Source organism: Garra rufa, chromosome 13, assembly GCF_049309525.1.
Source record: "Garra rufa chromosome 13, GarRuf1.0, whole genome shotgun sequence".
NCBI lineage: Eukaryota > Metazoa > Chordata > Actinopteri > Cypriniformes > Cyprinidae > Garra > Garra rufa.
In genome coordinates, this window is record NC_133373.1 from 10,583,246 (window position 1) to 10,599,360 (window position 16,115).

The window sequence follows — 16,115 nt, forward strand, 5'->3', positions numbered from 1 at the left end:
GTAATTGCAGGTATGTCAGGCCTGAGGCATGATGGGGAAAGGTTGGTTTCTAAGTAACAACGCTGTGTCCAGGTCTGGTGTGAGGCGATAGGAGGGATGAAAGCTGAATATTTTTTTGAGCTCTCACATCAAAGTGGATGTCTATCAGCCAATCATGGCTTAGAAAGATCAAGTGGTTCCTCCCACACCTTCATCACAAAGCCTATAACTGGATAACTGGACTGGCCAATCGATGAGCCTCCAAGGATGTAGACCAATTAACTTGCTCACGCTCAGTGAAGCAAAGACAAACAGACCCAATTAGGTCTGAGCCTGCAGTTTGATCAGTGGACAAAGGCAAATAGACACTTGCCAGGACACACATGAACTTACTTAGGCTTAATTGATTGCATGTACAAGAGGAAGGGTGAGAGGAAGGGTGAAAGGGGAATATGTTTAATAATAATAAAAAAAAGATCAGGAAGGACAGGCAGACCTTACTGACAAAAACACCATAAGTCAGTCAACCCACCAACCTCAATATCCACCCCCTTTGTATTTCTGTCTCCCCTTACCAGCTTGACATTTCTCGTTCTTGCACTTCCTGTCACTCTTAGCTCTTGTATTGTTGTGGTATCAGTAGTATCTTATGTTGACCTTGTTTCTACATACTCCTCCATGTTCTCCATTGCTGCTACACTCTCCTCTAAAAAAAGAGGGGTCAAGAATTAAACTATCACGCAAGCAGGGGGTGCACCAGTGTTGGAGAAGCTACTTTGAAACTGTAGAAGCTAGACATAATTTAAAGAATCTCAAATTGGATGTCAGCATTCAACAACATTTAACAGATCAGTATACACTAAATTTACCAAAACTGACTGAGTGAATGACTGACAATAGAGGCTGTGGTTTTCACCTCCAACGGAGGTTGACACTGGTTTGAAGTGTAGTGAGTGTAATGGCCAGATGGCCAGATGAGACCCGTGCAATTAAATTCTACTCTCAAGACCTCAAAAAGCGCACTAGAACCTGATGTTGTGGTCTTTAGCATCCTTGTTAGTGCACCTGCCACCAGTGCTAGTTGACGCTGCTTGAACCCTGTTTGGAGAGGTGAGAGTAGGTTCATTAATGCCAGGTTCACACTACAGTATTTTAAGCCAGATTTAAACCCGGTTCGCAAGTTATTAAGCTTGCTGACGGGTTTGACTGTGATCCGGGGAAAATCAACGAGTGATCAGCACTCTGCAAACTTTATGTGTGAACTACTCAACAACGCACCATAGAAGCTCGCTGATGCCTCGGCGACATCTCGTCGACACCTCGTCAGCATCTTGTCAGCGTCAGACAAACATCTAGCATGCTAAATATCTGGACTTGTTGGCTGACTCAACATCCTGTGGTGTCAGGTGTCGTAATGAGGAACAGCCAATTAGAGAGAAACGCATGTTTTGAGGTCACCAGATGAAAAAAAAAAAAAACAGAAACATGGCATTAAGAGAAGTGTGGAGAAGAAATGAAGCAACATTTTTCAGAACAGATCATCATGCAAACAGCTTGCAGCGCTATTTTCAAATAAACAACTCGCACGTTGTTTCGCATAAATTCCTGTTCCACTTCTCGTGTGACAAAATGTGTTTGGGGTCTGGATAGAGTCATTGGGTTGCAGAATTGTTGTCAGCTCACGTAGTGTGAACACCACAATGACTTCAAGATCGACAGCAAGCCATGTACTCTGAAAAGCACAGGGATCTGCCAACATTTAAACTTGTGTAGTCTGAACTAGGATTTACACTGATGCTGTGACCTGAATGGGAGTAAGGTTTGGAGGGTGAGTGTAGACCTGTCAATGTAAACTTCACTCTCGGGGCCTCAAGAGAAGCACTGGAAACTGATGCTGTGGTCTTTATTATCCTTGTTAGCGCACCAACCTCCCATGCCGGTTGATGCTGATTCAAATACTCTTAGAGTGGTAAAGGTAGGACCAATTTAATGGGTGCTGTAAACTGGGTGGGAGTGGGGTTTAGGGGGTGAGTATGGAGGCCAAATAAGACCTGTGCAGGTAAACCTCATTCTTGGGGCCTCAGAAGGAGCAATAGAACCTGACACTGTGGTCTTTATTATCCTTGTTAGTGCACCCACCTCCCATACCGGTTGATGCAGGTTCGAATACCCATGGAGTGGTGAGAGTTGGACCAAGTTACATTGGTGCCATGACCCATGTGGAAGTAAGGTTTAGGGGGGTGAGTGTAATGGAGGAGAGAGCAGGTAAATCTCACCCTTGAGGCCTCAGCAGGACCACTAGAACCTTACACTGTGGTCTTAATCTTCCTTGTTAGTGCACCCACCTCCCATGCTGGTTGATGCTGATTCGAATACTATGGAGTGGTAAGAGTAGAACTTGTTACATTGGTGCCGTGACCCAGATGGAGTGAGATTTGGGGGGTGAGTGTAATGGAGGCAAGATCAGACCTGTGCAGGTAAATCCTACACTCGGGACCTCAAAAGGCGTACTATAAACTGACGCTGTGGTCTTTAGCATACTTGTTAGCACACCTACTCCCCATGCTGGTTGATGCTGATTCGAATACTCTTGGAATAGTAAGAATAGGACCAGTTACATTTGCGCCGTGACCCAGATGGGAGTGAGGGTTAGGGGGTGAGTGTAATGGAGGCCAGACGAGACCTGTGCAGGTACTCTTGGGACCTAAAAAGGCACATTAGAAACTTTCTGTGGTCTTCAGCATACTTGTTTGTGCACCTGTCTCAAGTGCTAGTTGATGCTGGCTTGAACCCAGTTGGAGAGGTCAGAGTAGGTCTAGTTACACTGGTGCCGTGACATGAATTAGACTGAGGTAGGTTTAAGGGGGTAAGTGTAGACCTGTGATAGTAAACTTCACTCTCGGGACCTAAAGAGTAGCACTTGAACCTGAAGCTGTGGTTTTTAACGTCCTTATAAGAGCACCCACCTCCCATGCCACTTGATGCTGAATCACACCCACCTCCCATGCCACTTGATGCTGAATCGAATAGCCTTGGAATGGTAAGAGTAGGAACAGTTATATTGGATTGGAGTGAGGTTTGGGGTTGAGTGTAATAGAGGCCAGATAAGACCTTACTCTTGGGGCTTAAAGAGGAGCACTAGAACTGATGCTGTGTTTTTTAATGTCCTTGTTAGAGTGCCCACCTTCCATGCCAGCTGATGCTGAATCGAATACTCTTGGAGTGGTAAGCGTAGGACCAGTTAAATTGGTGCCATGACCCGAATGAGAGTGAGGTATGGAGTAATGGAGACCAGATAGGTGTAGGCGAACCTCGCTCTTATTTTATCAAGAAGAGTACTACAACTGACACTAGAGGATTTGGTCTTTAGATTCCTTGTTAGCGGCACCTGCCTCCCATGCCAGATGATGCTGGTTTGGAGTGCTACAAAGATCTCTTTCACAAGGCTTGAAGCGAAGTAGAGACATCTGTGATTTTAAACAACAATTCTGGACAAAACCTGAGGTAATTTACTCAATACAAACATGTGGAGAAACACTCAGCAATTTGTGTGTATAGCATACTAAAAATGCACATACAGTATGAGATGCCCTGCATCCCTCCAATGGAATCCAATGACAATCTGTGGTATGTTATGGGCTGTCCTGCTAGTCAGCAAGCAACTGCACAGTCATTAATCTATAAGAGTGGTGAGGAAAATTGCTCTGGGCTTCTAGTGCAACATATATCAATAAAACTGACACAATGTGACATGCTAAAGTAAGAGATGAGCCATAATGAATAGCAGTCTACGTCCTTCACATGCATAACACATACATTAGGCAGCTGACGAAGAGGAGCGTGTGATTCATGAAAGATGATGAATTAACAACTCTTCGAAGGTCACCGCACACATGATGGAAGGAACTCACTCATCTTTTTTCATTCAATAAACAGCCTCCAAAGTCATTCTGAACCCCACTGACATTATATGGATTAAAAACAAATTTTGTATAGATGTAAAGAATTTTGTATGGGTTTGGAATGACATGAAGGTGAGAAAATGAAGACAGAATTTTCATGTTTAGGTGAACTAGTACTTTAAACCATGCTCTGACTACAACGCTGACAGTTTGTGGAGAGCTCTGGCAAGCTGATAACTTTCAGCTGTCCCTCAGCGGCAGGAATGGGAAGGATAAACACTCATTTATTTCCCCTAGTTCAGACTGCTGCACCTGCAATGCCGCTTATTATTACTGCCTACCTTAGGGACTGAACTTTGGCGGTAAAGAACTGACCGTATGAGTGTGTGGGTGGGTATATCTGTGTCAGAAGGCTGCCAACAATACTGTCCAAGTAGAGATGTCTTGAAATGAGCTCCAGCTCTCTACCCTGCAGGGCTCCAAAGTCCTCATTCAGACTGAGGACAGCTTGCGGTTTCTTGGAGAGAAGTCTGGATATCACCCACTCCCATGGCTCTTCAAAATAAGGGAACTCTGGCAGACAGCTACAGTGAGCTGTTGACATTAGGTATAATTGAAGGAGGGCACAAGAGCTTGAACTGCTATGTGCAGTTGGAACTAGAAATCCCAGAAACCAGAGTCCAAACAAATTTCAAAGAGAATCATTTCTGTAAATGCATTAAATTGGGAAAGAAACATCTAAGATTGGTAATAAAAGTAAAATATAATATGGTATAGACTAATACAAGGAGTAAACCTTCTATATAATGTTTGATATGTCTATTCAATATATGTACAGTGCCTAAATCTAACTAAATCTTTAATAAGCTAATAAATAAAACAAATATTACCAAACAAATCTGAAAAGATTCAAAGAAAAAAACTAGTTTAATCTTAGAAAGAGATAGAAGAAACAGGCTTACCTTACACACACACACACACACACTCTCTCTCTCTCTCTCTCTCTCTCTCTCTCTCTCTTATACACACACACACACACACACACACACACACACACACACACACACACACACACACACACACACACACACACACACACACACACACTCACTTTATTACTACTGGGCTGGCATCTCCCTGTGGCATTGTGTCAATGCCAGAAACCACACATTGCCTAATGACTCCCTACAAGACTTTTCATTTTCTTACAACACAGCTCCAGTCTTTATTGAATTAAAGCTGCTGCTGCTGCTGCTGCTGCCGACTTTAAAGTCCCTCTCTGTCTTCTTCCTCTCTCTGTATCTTCCTATTATTTTCGCCATGCTCCATGTTTCTCAAGCCTTTTATCTCTGTTTTCTTTCTCCATTTCTTTTCTTCTGCATCGAACAGAGATCAATATAAATTCAAACAAAGTACTGGTTCTTCAGCACCAAGTCGATACTAAAATAAAATAAAAAATAAATAAATATTGTAACTTTACCAGACTTTCTACAGTATTATTAATACACGTCATTAACGATTATTTTGTTTTTGAGTAACTGGTCGATCATTCTGATGATTAATTGAATAATCGGATAATCTATCTATCTATCTATAGCTGTGATATTTTTTTTTATTATTTGACCCTACAATCTATTTAATAAGAGATCAAATCAATTTTTATCACATTGAGCTAAATGCTATAGCGCTAGCAGGATTCAATCTGTTTGGTGTTGTAAACCTCTCTTTGTGTGATTTATTTATCCTTCAAGATGAAAATGGAAATTAATTAATGTTCCTTCTGAGACCAGCAGCGATAGTCGCGTTGTCGTTTGAAGTTGCTTAAAAATGTTGAGTTCGTTAGACTTCAAAGAATCGCACAGTTTCAAGCCTCGGTCGAATTTAAATCTGATAGATCTTAAATCCCCTCAAGTGAGATGCAGTCGAGAGACAACACGAGGAGCCGCGCACTCAAATACACACATGCACGTGCAACGTGTCTGAAAATGTTGTTGATGTAGGTCACTGCTGACAAAAGCACTAAAGCAGACACTTTAAGTTAATTTACTGTTCTCTCAACACACACGACATGAAACTGACTTCACCGAAACATAAAACTGACTGCGGGTTCATCTATCGATCCGCTCTAACAACCTTGTTCATTCGCTCTCTTCTTGAGAGCGAGAAGAAAGGCAGAAATAAAGAAGCTTCTGCTAATCTTATTAGATTGATGGGTAAGAACACATCAAAGTGTGTGAGATATCCATCAGTGGGCATGTGAGCGCATCTAATCAGCCTTCTGTAGAATGGACGAAATGGGCCAGTTCTCCACGGGGCGCACTGTCTTCAGACAAGCACCAAGTTTAGATGTTAAGTCTGCGTGTGTGTGCTTGTTTGTGCTATACATGTGACAGACTGATTTCTAAAAATGTCTCTAAAATATCAACTGTTAGATTATTTTTTGCCATGGTATTCACACACTACTTTAAAGAATACAACGGTATTATAAACATTTAACCATAAACATAAACGTAACTGAATTTTCAAAAAAACATTTTTCCCTGTTAAAAAATGTCAAACATATCATCATCATTATTGTTGGTGTTGTTGTTGAATGTTAGATGTTATATCACTACTACTAATGAAATCAATTAGTCATATTTAATTAATAATAATAATAATAATAATAATAATAATAATCATCATAATAATAATAATAAGTATTAATGTAATAATAAATAATATTAGTAACATATTATTAGTATTTAATATTAATATACTACTATATTAGATGCTATATTACTACTACCACTACTAATAATAGTATGATTTTATTAATTAAATAATAATTTATTATTATTATTATTATTGTTGTTGTTGTTGATGAATAATAAACACTAAATTACTACTACTAATAAGTAGTAGTAGTAACAATAAGTCATATTTAATTAATAATATGAATTATTATAACTACATAAATTACTAAGATTTTAATAACACAATTAGTTACTATTCATATATTAGTAGTATTTAATAACAACACTATTATTATTAGTATTATTTAATTATTAAATAATAATCTATTATTATTGTTGTTGTTGTTGAAGAAAATTAAATGTTATATTACTATTAGTAATTAGAAAACACTAATTAGTAATATTTTATTTTTTTAAAATTATTATTATTAATGTAATTTGTATTTTCTTTATCAGTATATTACTATTATTAGTATTATTATTTATTTATTCATTATTTAATTAAATAATAAGTATGTTATTGTTATTATTGTTATTATTATTATCATCATAATTATCATCATCATTACTGTTTTATTCAAGATTAGATTTTAATTACATTATTATTATTATTATTATTATTTTCAAGATTAGATTTATAATAATATTATTAGCATTATTTAATTTATTACACAATAAGGTATTATTGTTGTTGTTTAATATTAGATGCTATATTACTAATACTAATAAAATAGTAATTAGTAATATTTAATTAATTACCAATAATTATTAGTAGTATTAATATTAAAAAATAATTTAATAGCATAATTACTTGTAATGATTTCTTTAATAGTATATAATATTAATATTAATATAATAATTAATATAATAATATTCAAGATAATAATAATAATAATAATAATAATAATATATTAGTAGCAGAAATTGTAAATAAAAAATACATAGCATTTACAATATTAAATATTATTGAATATATGTTTTAATAATTAATTAATATTTAATCTGTAGTGTGTGTGTGTTTAGCAGCTAAATTTATTCTTTCTTCTCTTCTTTGAATAATTTGTAGATTGTAAATCAATAATATATACTATTTACAATAGTGAATTAAATATTATAAATATAAATTAATTTATTGCTTATTTATTTATTTTTGTCTAAACCTTTTCACTTTTATGTACGATGTGTGGTCTGGTAAATTAAAATGTCTGCCTAATAGATTCTGTGTATAATTAACAGTTTTTAAAACATTCCTCATTCAAAGTGTAAAGAAGTACTGTCATCATCTCCTCTGTGCCACGAAAATACATCAGCTTTGTATAGTAACTGTAACAGGCAAAAATATTTGCGATCACACAAATGTGAAAATAAAGTAAGCCTGGGGCGTTTTGCATTCACAATCTGCATTACAATCAAATCACGTTCTCCAAGTATCCAATTTCTTGACATGCCACAGAATTATTTTTGCGGGGAACACGTAATGTAGTCCTTATATTGTTTTGTTTATTATTAATGCAACAATAACTGATTTGAATTTTGCCAGGTGTACAAGTTTATGTGCATGCGTATGTGTGTGATTATGTGCCAGTCTATGATTCATTTGTCATTTATACAGTCATAAGTTTCTCCGCAGTGTTCCTGACCCCTGTGGAGAGAATCCACACAAATCAATTCAGAAGGACAGACGGGAGAGACAGAGAGGTCCCATAAACCCCAGACTGTCAGATCACATCCACTGAAAACTATCATCAGTCCTGGACGATACACATTTCATCGTACATCTCTAACAGACAACTAACAGCAAATATCAGACCTCGACCTGAGCTAACTCGATACACACATCAGCAGAGATATACGCTCACCGCACACACATAGAGACATGAAATAGAAGACAGACAGGACAGGTATAAATAATTATTATATCTGTAAGCTAGTATTAGGGCTGCTCGATTATGGCAAAAATCATAATCACGATTAGAGGTCATTGGATGCAAAACTCACTTTTACATGTTGTTTAAACATTAATGTGTGTAATTTGTGTACATAACCACCCTACAATGATAAAAATCCACCCAGTGGTATTTTTTTAATCTTTAAAAGTAATATCTCCTTTTTAAAATCAGGTCATTCTCAGATTCTTGTCTGTGTGACGGCACACCGACAGAGGCCGCTCCCATGATAGTTTATTGACATGAGCACCTTACCTTAGACCTGCCCTCACTGAGCTGAAACAGTAAGACTCCGATCGCCATTGTTTCGACTCAGGTGCAGGGGACGACAAGAATGTCTCCGACTGAGTGATTGAGGTGTTCTGTTGTTGGATGTTATAATAAACATAGCAGTCGTCATTTACTCCCGACATCTGAGTCACTGAAGACGCATAGGATTAACGTTACTTTCATTTTTTAAAGGAAAGCGCCGATCCCGATCTACATATGCATCTATGTTCATGCCTATGTTCGTTCACCCACAGCAGTATAAGGTATATATAAGGATTTAGAGTATAAGGATTTATTTTTATGTTTATGCGTAATGTAAACATTACGGCTCGTCATACCACTGCAGAGAGGGGCGGGGTGAGCAGAGCTCATTAGCATTTAAAGGAACATGCAACAGAATATCTCTCTCTAAAAAGGGCTGATTTTGACAAGGTAAAAAGAGTGTTTTTTACACTACCATCTAGAAATTTTAGTTATAACCTATAAGTAGGTTATAGAGATCATTAAGACCCTAATGAATCATATCAACTTGTGAAAAATGGGCATCCGATGACCCCTTTAACACTACTATGACTGGGTCCAAAAGTTCATATTAGTGATTCATTTATACAACAGAAAAAAAAGATACAAATGAAAAAAAAAATACTGAACACTTATGCAAGTCTTAAGTAGTCTAACAGCCTACTACAGAAATTGTAATGTAATTATTTGAATGTAAAATAAAACAGCGTCTTCACTGTAAGAATTAAACGCACTTTGTTTTTTATTAAAACTGCAAAAGTCCTTCATTCAAAAGCAGTGACTGATTTTTCTCTTTGTATTTTTACGTTTTGATGCACAGAGACGGCAGAAGGAATATTATTTGTTGCCGCTTTAAGAGGCACACGGATACAATATATTGTTACACACGTATTTTCATTCTCAACTGTTTATGATCATTTAAGACATAACTGACAAGGGTTTACATGAATAATCACCAAGCGCCTGATTTTGAAATATTTTTGCATGTATTTGACCATTTAGGTGCACCTTGAGCTAAAAGATAACTTTACATGTCCGTGTTCTGCTCCGTCTCTGAGCGCATACACAGAACAGCGCAAGTTTTCATATGCGCTTATAAAAACACAACATTAAAGAAACATTAATAAATCAAGCATGTCCCGTTTTATGAAAGTAACGTACATGATTTTGCTGATTTGCATGTGAAATTAGGCATTTATGAAGGAGCGAAAGCACACCACTGGAAAGGGGACGGAATAGAGTGCAATAATCGTTTCATCTCGATTACTGTATTTCATAATTGTTTGAAGCCGAAATCGAAACCGAAACTGAATTTTGATTAATTGCACAGCCATAGCTAGTATGGTGCAAAACAATGACAAAATTTACATTTAGATGATATAAGCATTCAAAACTTACAGTCTATAATTTCCGCCAATACGGATCAACGATTTTGATGACATCACCCTGCACTTCAGCTTCTCATCAAACTTTCTGTCCAATCAAATGCTTTCTAGAATCCAAAGAGTCCCGCCCCCTACACTATAAATAGACGCTGAAGACTTGACTTAGTATTTTAACAAGCTATTTGAAAACTATTTAGCATTACTCTAAAAGATTTAAACATGAATGTATACATAAGCGCTTCCCTGTGTGTCTGTCCATGGAGTGGACTAAAACACGTAAGTAACATGTGATCTGTCAATGGCTGTGGCCACCCTGAGGCATCGCCTGTGGCAGTCATGACCCTTGTGCCCCGTTCTTCTATTCCCTCCAAATCCCCTTTACCTCCGTCCCTGCTGTCACTTTCAATTGAAGCAGTCATTCAATAAGACATCGTGCCCGATACCTCAGTCTCTCAGGCTACCTGATCCTGCTGTTCCTCTTGCAGATGACTGACTCTCCTCTGCAATGTGAGTATAGGTATTTTAACTCTTGGTTTACTCTCATGAACTGTGTTTAGATCAAATCTGATTTGCAAATTGATATTGAATTTATGAAATGGCTTGGCATTTTCCTGCTTGTTAAATATTTCAGAATAGTTAAATAAACTGCTCATTGTAACAGCATAATGCCTTGTAAACATGGCTTTGAGGACTGATACAAAATCTGTAGACTTACATAATGTGTATAAAAGTTGTAGTTACATATTACGTAGTTTCTGTATACCTTTTGTTTATACATGTGAGTATACAAATCCTGAGTATACAAATTGTCAAGGTATAGCGTACTGTATATAAATGAGTTTAGTTGATTAATTAATTAATAATTTAGAAATCTCATTAAATGTTTTGTTGGTAACTTTAATCTGGCAGAAAAGAAAAAAGTGCCAAAATATATATATATTTTTTTCTAGTTATACAATTTTTTATACGATTAAAAAAATACAATTATTTGGTTGTGTGTGTGGAATGCATTTGTAATGTTGTTGTTGTTTTTTCAATAAATCAATAGATTTATTATTATTATAATTATTATTAATAATAGTCATTATAGAATGAACGATATTTATATATTTAATTTCATTTAACTAATGTTGAACGTTGCATTGTGCAGCATTTTTCACTTTTTTATTACACACAAATATTAGAAAAAATAAAGCTATAGAAAAAAAGGTGAAATGATTTGAAAAAAGTAATAAAAGAGTCCAAGCATTTAATTTAATTTAATTTTAGTAACGTTGAACGTTGAATTGTGCAGCATACAACCAAAATTTTCATTTGTATGTTTTTTTTTTCAATAAATCAATATATCTATTAATATTAATAATAGTCATTATATAATAATATATAAAGCAATATTCAATACCGTATAAAATAAACTTTTTTATTATGATATGTATTTATTAATTCGTCTAAATGCTTATGCATTAATTAAAATATTAAAATATATTTGTAATGTTTCTGTTGATTTTTGAAAACAATATTAGATCTGGAAAAGAAAAAAAAGTGTCATTTTACTGACCCATATGCCAGTCATAACATTTGCTTATTGCTATTTTGGAAAGGTTTCCTATTCTTCAATATGTAATATGTATATGCACTATATTCATGCATAGATATGCACACAAAACCACTGGCGATCCACGGTCATGGCACATGAATTAATCCTCTTGACTTACAAAGAAAGCAGTATGCTTTTACTGGCACTGTAGCGGCACTCGTCTGTTATTTTAGAAAAACTGGACACTCTGCACCCAAGACCATGTATCAATTTCTCTAAACAAAATGGCTCCATAGTTGAGTTACAGGGCCTATAACTCAGCACTAAACACCCTCCCACTGGTACGCCTCTCTCCCAGTACTCATCATTTACTATATGAAACACCGAACCACAGGAAAATAAAAAGCTGCTTTATCACAGCAAAACAATAACATCAGGTAAACACGCTGAGAGCCGAGTGGCAATAATGCCATCACAATAAAGCAATAAATCTCGAATATTCCTTCCCTCCTCTTCTCCTCTATTCGGGCTTCAAATGCACATTTGGAGACAAGATGATTGCCAATGTGCAGCGAAGGGAAATAGTCTGCTGCTTTGGAAGGGCTATTTGAGAGAGACTGGAACGAACTGAGACTGTAAGTACGTTTGGGTCCTGTCTTGATGGAAAAGCACATTTTAATAACAGCCAACAAGGCCTGAGGGAGACGCAGCACATATAGCAGGAAGATTAGATGTGCCTCAACACAACCAGCCCCTTCATTCAATTGTCTGCCATATCGGAGAAAAAGGCCAATTTATCAGATGAAAAACGCTGCTGTGCATGTTTTACCTGCACACTGAAAACGAACAGAGAGTGTAACAATTCCATCTTCATCTTTCACATTTGATTTGTTAAGACTAGCATATAGCTAGCACAAATGAAGCTTTGCTTCTACAGTATAAACATCTAGTCATTTGAGGAAAATGCGCTTTTGCGTTTAGAGCGCAATTTCATTTTAAACAAACTTATTTCAAACTCATTTGTTTACATGAGTCTGGCCTATTTCAAATTATGCAGATTAGCTTTAATGCTCCTGTTCTGCTAGCAATATATATTTAGCCAAACACAATCTTCTCTACTAAATACGTTTACTGGTATTAGTTTAAGCTACTGTAGTCTTGCTGCTTTTCCAGCCTCCCTAACCACACAGTATAGTAACCACTGATATAACCATGGTATTTGTAGTAAAACTGTGATTGTACAAATGTTAGTCAACCTACTAAAAAAATATGGGTACTATACTTTTACTACAATAAAACCATGGTTAGTTTTGTAAGGGTTGGCTTCCAAACCCCTCAAAAACCATTAAACCAGTCCATCCTGATAAGCCTGGAGACCAGCCCTGCTGAAAAAAAAAAAAAACAGCTAAAACCAGCCTAGGCTGGTTGGCTGGTCTTGGTTGGTTTAAGCTGGAAGTAGCTGGTTTTAGCTGGTGGTCTCCCAGCATGACCAGCTAAGACCAGCCTGAAAGTGGCCAAAACCCCTCTAAAACCAGTCTGCTGACCAGCTAAAACCAGCCAACCAGCATAGGCGGGTTTTAGCAGTTTCTTTCAGCAGGGCTATTTTAGCATTTCTAGTCAAATAATCGGCCGATTACACTGCTGAAAAAACAGCTAAAACCAGCTTAGCTGGTTTAAGCTGGAAGTAACTGGTTTAAACTGGTCTCCCAGTGAAAAAGTGGCCTAAACCTCTATATATTCTCTCTCTCTCTCTCTCTCTCTCTCTCTCTCTCTCTCTCTCTCTCTCTCTCTCTCTCTCTCTCTCTCTCTCTCTCTCTCTCTCTCTATATATATATTTTTTTTTTAGGTTTATAAATGATTTACTTTACAAATCTGATGAAATGACGCATGTTATGTTCCCAGGTGAACAATATAATAAACCTAAACTCATAACAATATGCAGAGATTTGAGACGCTCCACACATGTAAATGATAACAGTTCGTGTAAAGCTGCTCTGACGCGCATGTACGTAACGTAATATATTAGACCTGCATCGCATATTTTTATTTAATTGAATCGGCATTCGTGAATTCACAATAGCATTATGCTTTATAATGTTTTAAATAGGTTTAATATATCCCGCAGCCTTGGAAAACGGTCCAATAACCATAGATGTTTATATCTATGCTAATAATCACCACTTCCGGTATTTACTCGACGCTTTCAAAATGAGATATGATAGTCTTGTAGTCTTGCTTGACTGCGCTTGTGATTAAGTACTTGAAACTTTCTCAATCTGCTTTAAAATCCCAGTGGCAACTGTTTTATTTCCTTTTTTTTTTTTTCTACAGAAAAAGTCCTCAGTTACCACAGGTGAAAGCACAACAGGGTTCTTCATCATTAGCCAATGACTTACACAAACATACACAGACAATCAAACCAAAGTGTCTTTTTCCATATTATAAGATCTCAATCTAGTGTAGAGAACACAGCCGCATGCTGTGGGTTGAGAAACACCTGCAGCTGGTTGTTTGGGTAATAACATGTTTTGCCCTCTCGTTGCTAGCATGTGTTTCGCTAAGCTTAATCTCTTTAATAGCATGTTGTCAGACAGACCTGTCACGAGCACATGGGAATCAATTCTGCTCTAAATGTGAAGAGGAGCCTCTCTTCTCGGCTGAGGAACTTGCGTATTACCTCTCGCCATCTCTCTGATTGTAGACTTAGTGAATCTGACAGGACTAGTAATCTTTATCGTCATATTAGAGCCATTTTAACTTGTACTTCTCAGTTCAGTCTAGACAGTTTTGTTCATGCATCAGACAAATGAAGTCAGGGATCATTTATAGTTTCAACAAAATCAATAGAAAAGCAAGAAAAAAAAATCACCCAGTAAGATGCAAGAACGCTCAATATACTACCTAAAAAGCGGTCTCTATTAAAGTCACCATGAATATTGTTTACAACCAATTTTATGTCCATAATATGACATATGTCTACCTCCCACAAATATCAGATCTCATTCTATTTTATTTCCGTCTGTACTATTTTATTTTACATTTTTGTATGCCTGTTTCATTTTGACTTACAGTCTGAGAACCAAGTCACCGGGGGGCAGTGCTGCAGTAATGTAAGCGGTGCTGATGCAGAGTTCTCCTGTCCTGCCATAGTGACCTCCTGACTATCAGCGTGGTGCAGGTCTAACCTGAGGCTGAGCTGAGGTCATTCAGTCCTGACAGACTACACATGACAAATTAGTGTGTTTAAGCACTGAAGGGGCTGCAAGGAGACACTTTCCCAGCGTCAAGGTCAGTCTGCAGAGTTACCGCTAGAAAGTTTTGCCGTCTGTCAGAGAAAGTCCAAAAGGGGAGATGAGACTATATGAAGGCGAGGAATTAAAGTTTGACCAGAGGAAACATAAGCACATTACAGGCAGACACAAAGACCTTTACGCCTCAGCAGGAGACGAATGCACATAAAAGACGTCTTTAGAGTGTGTGTATATTTTATGTGTATATACACATGCTGTTTTGAATGTATGCTTCTGTGGGAGTCAAGTTCCACAGGGAATATGGGATTCGTAAAGATGCAGCCTTGGGTGGTTTGTGGGAAACTTTTAGGATCGCTCTACAGCGTTATTTGCATATCTTGTCCTTGTTCGTCACTTTGAAAAACATTTTGTCAGACACACAAGCTGCAGCACCTGCAGGTACTTACTGTGACTCAGCAAGTAAAAAAAAAACAACAACAACTTTTCAACGCATATTTTACAAAGCTAGAAATTCACAAGGCAAAGTAACAAGGACAAAAAGAAAGAAAGAAAAAAATATATCTATACATATTGTTTTAATAGAGGGAAACAAGACTCTATTCTAATTTTAACATTTTTTTTTTTCTTCAGACATTGTTCTTAATAGAATAAGTATCGACTGTATACAAAGTGACAAATATTTGGTTTTGAACCACTGAAAATGCATAATATTCAACAATCTGGTCATGGAGCTGCATTGAGGTCCCCATATCTCTGGATTTAAACGATGTAGGACCTTGAAAATTAAGATTCCAAAATAAAATTTTATTAAGAACTAGAATCTAAAATCATATTGCGATATCTTTAATACTTCTTGAGTTATATGCACGCAAACTTTGGAAAAATAATATTTATAGCACTCAGGGATGTTCAATACAGTTGTTTTGACAGAAAGAATGAGATCTCTAGTTTCAACAGTGTTTGTTTTTCAAACATTCCTTTTTAAAAGAAAAGAAGATCATATTTTTGCAAAGCGCCCTTTTTTTTCGTTTTTGACCACTAAAAATTTACTCCTGGAGCCATATTGAATTTCCAATATCTCTGGAACCA

At 36.7% G+C, this 16,115-nt stretch overlaps 1 protein-coding gene across 1 annotated transcript in view; it reads right to left on the reverse strand.

Annotated features, from left to right (window-relative positions):
* The window catches only part of LOC141283398 (disabled homolog 1-like), a 130,716-nt gene that overhangs the window by 7,758 nt on the left and 106,843 nt on the right, over positions 1 to 16,115 (reverse strand). The gene's annotated exons all lie outside the window — the stretch shown is intronic.